This window comes from Haematobia irritans, chromosome 5 (assembly GCF_050003625.1).
Source record: "Haematobia irritans isolate KBUSLIRL chromosome 5, ASM5000362v1, whole genome shotgun sequence".
NCBI lineage: Eukaryota > Metazoa > Arthropoda > Insecta > Diptera > Muscidae > Haematobia > Haematobia irritans.
The window spans coordinates 73,153,512-73,159,511 of record NC_134401.1 but is presented as its reverse complement, the minus strand read 5'-3'; positions in this window follow the sequence as shown (position 1 = coordinate 73,159,511).

Genomic DNA, 6,000 nt, shown 5'->3' with positions numbered 1-6,000 from the left:
ACATTTTTTGACCCAGTACTTTGTTATGACTGAGATTTATTTATTTATTTATTTATTTATTCATTTATTTAATCAACCAACGCCCTATAGGATTCGGTATTTTTGCTAACATATAACAAGTTATTTTTGCTATAACAGATAGCTTTGGTCTGAGGTAAATAAGAAATGTATTCCATTTTCTGTAGTGTGGAAATAACTATTATTTGTGGAAGTTTTTATTTAATCATTGAGCTTTTGCACACAGACTCGTTACAACTGGAGCTTTATGCTTTCATTATTAAGTGTTATGTATAACAGATATGATGAAAGCTCTAACTACACGCACAGAAAAAAACATATTTTGATTGATTTAATGTCTATCTAGAGCATGTAATTGTCGCAAAAACCACACTAAAAAAAGTGAACTCTCTATTTCACTAAAGCCAATTTAACTTTATTTTAGTTCATGGAATTATTATGTTTGTAGAAAGTTTGCTTTACCCTAATAATTTTTTGCGGACTTAAGTTAAATGAACTAACGGAAATGAAAAAACGGGAAAAAATTTTACACAAATTAACCATAAAGATTTACTAAATTCGTATATCTCACAAAATACATTATTTCTTTAAATTTGTAAATTTTACTACAAAGACATTCTTGCAATTTTGAACTCCAATTTTTTCCTTCAAACTACAAGATTTTCTTTAAACAAGTGAAAAAATTATTAATGTCTAACAATTTTTTTTTGAATTTGTCGAAAAATATTTACTTATTTTTGTGATATTGGTGTGATGCCAGCGTTTGTAATACTGTTCAGTTAAAATTTTCGAAAAATATTAAAAATTTTCTAAAATTAACCAAAAGTTTTCTTCCTGATGGGTTCACTGTTTTTTCAGTGCATATATTGTCGTTGTGAAAAGGTTTTTTTTGGCCAAGAAAAATGTATGCTGGCAATAAACAATAAAATGGATTTAAAATGCCGCAAACAGGTTCTATTATTTAAATGATAGATATCGAAACCAACGGGAAAACTATGTACACCGAAAAAAAGTGAACTATTGTTTACGAAAAATGAACTAATCCATAGTAAGAATGACCATGATTTGGCGCCAACGATTTTTTTCTAGATAAGTTCATGATTTTCTTATAAATTAGTTCATGTATTGCTATTTTAGTTCATTATTACTACGCTGTGGGAAGAATGTACTCACACTCATTCAAAATATTCCTTCTATACAGAAAAATGAACAATTTTTTGGGAAAACTATATTAAGAAATTGGTGTCGAATAAACTGTTTGTCAGTATAAATTTCAAAAAAGGAAACAAAGGTACAACAAGCATGTGTACAACTAAGAAAGTTTTTGTACAATACAAGTCAATTTTCTATAACCACCAGTACTTTATTTCAAAAAATTATTATTATATTACACAAAATTATAACTTATACTATACAATAAAGGAAATATTTTTGTCTTATTCGCACGTTGGATGCAGTTACTTGTCGCTTGTTAGTAATTGCTTCTTCAAAAGAGTAATATTCTATGTTCGTAGGGCTAAACTAATTAATTTCAATTTCCATGTTTTCTATCTATATGAAAGATACATGTGACATATGTTGCTATATTCTTTTATTGTGCGGATTTGCCTTATAAGCATCTGAAATTGTAAAACTATACAAAATATAAGCAAAATATCAAATTATATCTATTGATTTTTAACTTACGGTGTTCAATAAGGATATCAGCTTGGTTAGAATTGAACATTAAGAATATTAAAACAAGTAAGGAAAGACTAAAGTCGGGCGGGGCCGACTATATTATACCCTGCACCACTTTGTAGATCTAAATTTTCGATACCATATCACATCCGTCAAATGTGTTAGGGGCTATATATAAAGGTTTGTCCCAAATACATACATTTCAATATCACTCGATCTGGACAGAATTTGATAGACTTCTACAAAATCTATGGTTTCAAAATTTAATTCGGCTAATGCACTAGGATGGAACACAATGTTAGTAAAAAATGTGGGAAACATTTAAATCTGAAGCAATTTTAAGGAAACTTAGTTTATTTATGATTTATCGCTCGATAAATATGTATTAGAAGTTTAGAAAAATTAGAGTGATTTTTATAACTTTTCGACTAAGCAGTGGCGATTTTACAAGGAAAATGTTGGTATTTTGACCATTTTTTGTCGAAATCAGAAAAACATATATATGGGAGGTATTTCTAAACTGAACCGATTTCAACCAAATTTGGCACGCATAGCTACAATGCTAATTCTACTCCCTGTGCAAAATTTCACCTAAATCGGAGTTAAAAATTGGCCTCAGTGGTCATATGAGTGTAAATCGGGCGAACTCTATATATGGGAGCTATGTCTAAATCTGAACCGATTTCAATCAAATTTGGCACACATGACTATACTACTAATTGTACTCCTAGTGCAAAATTTCAACCAAATTGAACCAAAACTCTGGCTTCTAGGACCTTAATAGTCCATATCGGGCGAAAGATATATATGAGAGCTATATCTAAATCTGAACCGATTTCTTCCAAAATCAATAGGGTTCTATTCTGACCCAAAAAAGGAACACGTGCCAAATTTGAAGGCGATTGGACTTATATTGCGACCTACACTTTGATCACAAAAATGTGTTCACAGACAGACGGACAGACGGACATGGTTATATCGACTCAGGGAACCAGCCTGAGCATTATTGCCAAAGACACCATATGTCTACCTTGTCTCCTTCTGGGTGTTACAAACATATGCACTAACTTATAATACCCTGTTCCACAGTGTGGCGCAGGGTATAAAAATACCATAAAAAGGCATGTCTACCTGCAAGTGAAAATAAATATTTTTAATAAATTGAAATGTTGGTTTTATTAAAAACGGACGAAATACCGTTTGTAGAAAATCTTACCACATTGAAAAAATCCATCCAGTAGGTACATTATTGGAATCATATCTATGGACTAATGGGACATTTTTGAAATTCTTCTCAGAATATATTTGAAATAAAAAATATTATAAAATTAAATATAACATATTAAGTTCGCTTTTAGCCGCTAAAATCGCTTTTTTAGATTACTTTTCAATAATAAATATTGAAGAAAAAGAATTATAATTCTTTTTAAAGAGAATAAAGTTTATGAAAAAGCTCTTTGGCCCATTTCCCATCAAGTTATATTAAAATTTGCATCAAATATAATTTTATACTTTTTTTGTAATTTTTTTTTTATTTTAGTGGCTAAAATCGAACTTAGTACTCACACTTAAAAATTGACCATATTAACATTTGTTAAAGGGACGTCACTTTCTCTGCAAATTCTAACAAAATCTGTAAACTTTCCATCAAGTTTCATAGTGTGGGGCAAGGAGAAGGTTCCCGTCAAAATACCCAAAAATCAATTACACCATATTGATTTCATAACCTTCCCCTACGGCCTTTGTAAATTTCAAGTAAAGTTGAGAATTCTAGGTTTTTCTTCAATTTTAGAGGAGTTTTCCCTCCCCGTCCCAATTTCGATAATGATATAGCGTATATTGCGTAGACGTCCCAGAACATTTCAAGAAAATTATAAGCCCAATTTTTAAACAGGAGGGCAAGGGGTGGCCCTTCTTTCCTTCCGAATATCACAAAATCAGATATTTAAGACACTAAAAATTTTCAATTTGTACATTTCAGTATAGCAAAAAGTTCATATATTCAAAACGACTACATGGACGAAAAAGACTGTTTTTCATATGTTTGGGTGTAAAAATTATATGTTTGGAACTCAAATTTGTAAACACAATATTTTTAAGTGCAAGCATATAATGTTCATAAACTAGCATAACATGTTTGGGACATATATGTTAATATGTTAGAACATATTATGTTTGGGACATAAAATGTTTGTAAATATAATATGCTTGGATGCAAACATATATTAATTTAGAAATAGACTATAAACATATATGTGTTTAGAAAGAGCGACATAAAATGTGTGCTGGAAGAAAAATCACGAAAGTAACAAATTGGCGCCTTAAAAATATATATACACAAAGAAAATTCAATTAAAGATTGGAAAAATACTGTGTGTGAATATAAACAAGTATAAATTTTCAAATTTGGAGTAAACATATATATGTTATGATATAAGACCGCCAAAAATTTTATATGCTTAAGTAAAAAAATTAAAATGAGTATTCGGAGAGAAAATTCATTCGGAACCAAGAGAAAAGACATTTGAATAAAAGAGAATGAGTTTTGTTTATCATTTTCGCATTACGGGCACTTTTTTTTGTTTCGTCAAAACAAATCGGAACGTACACTGAAAACACAGTGAACCCACCAAGAAGGAAACTTTCGGTTAATTTTAGAAAATTTTGAATATTTGTAGAAAATTTTAACTAAACAGTATTACAAACGTTGGCATCACGCCGATGTCATAAAAATAAGTAAATATTTTTCGACAAATACAAGAAAATTTATTAGACATAACTAAGTTGTTTCACTTGTTAAAGAAAATTTTGTTGATTGAAGAAAAAACTTGGAGTTCAAAATTGCAAGAATGTCTTTAGTGACATACGAAGTTCACGATGGACGCATTTTTGGTAAAATTTACAAATTTAAAGAAATTCTTAACTATTTTGTGGAAGACACGAATTTAGTTAATCTTTATGCTTCATTTGAATATATTTTTTCCTCTTGTTTAGTTAATTTAACTAACGTACACAAAAAAGTATTAGAGTAAAGAAAACTTTTTCCAAACATAATATTTCTATGAACTAAAATAAAGTTAAAATGGCTTTAGTGAAAAAGAGAGTTCACTTTTTTTTGAGTGTAGGACGAGCAAGTCAAAATATTCAAACAAAGGTAATTAAAGGGATCTTCATAAAAACTAACGAAAGGGCACTATACACTGAAAAATAGCATGTCCGGTTCCAAAGATTGTGTCTCTATTTTAAAAATTTTGGTATTTATTCCGAGCCAATGAAGCCGAAAATTCAAGTAAGGATCCTTTTAAGACACAATTCTCTTTTAAATGTGGGTTTTGTGTATTTGACTCTATGAAGCAAATTTTATTTTTTCGCTTTTTCAGCTTTTTTCATATGCTATAAAAAGTCCGTTAAAAACAAGACAGTAGAAATTGTGCTATGTTTCAAGTAAAAACGTCTTTAAAATAAAGTGTTGAAAAACATGTCCTATTTTTTAACGATTTTTGCTTTGTAGTCAAGATGCAAAAATGCAACAAATTTAAAGACAATTTCATTAGTTTTAAAGATTTTTTCTGAATTATTAAAGTCAAGTTGACCTTTGTTCAAAATTTTTTCTTTCATGTTATGATACCCATTTTCAAGTCAAATCACTTAATTATAAGGACAACACGACTTCATTGAAAAGTTTATCGACTTTTGAACATGGAAAAAACTTTATATTAGAGAAATGCGTCGTCTAAGCTAAGCAAAATTTGTATTCTTATTTTAAGGACATGAAATCTTTGGTCACACGACAATATTTTTTTTCAGTGTGCTCTTTTTAGAGTTGTTACAGTAAAATGAAAACATTGGGAAACAGTGAAAAATTAAACAGTGGTAAGAGAGAAGTTCACCAATGTGGTATTACAATGGACTGAATAGTCTATGTGAGCCTGATACACATGGTTGGCCTGTCGCAAACTGTGACTTTTGCGACATACGTTTACGACGGTATAATACGTATGTCGCAAAAGTCGTAAACCTAGTGTAGAAAACCTAATTTGGAATTAAAGAAATTGTGAATATTTTTTAATTTAATTTAGTTAAGCTCCCCGATAAAAGGTATGCAAAAAATGTCCTATATTGTATTTATTCAAAACTCTACTAGATTTACATCTCTCATTCACAACTTGAAACTATTCTTGGTTTTCGTGGACCAAGCTTTAGCTGCACCAACGAATGACTAGCTACAATTTTGAAAAATTTTAATTAGTATGGAAATTGGTTCTAATAAGCCAAAAAGTGATTTTATAAAATTTTTTCTAA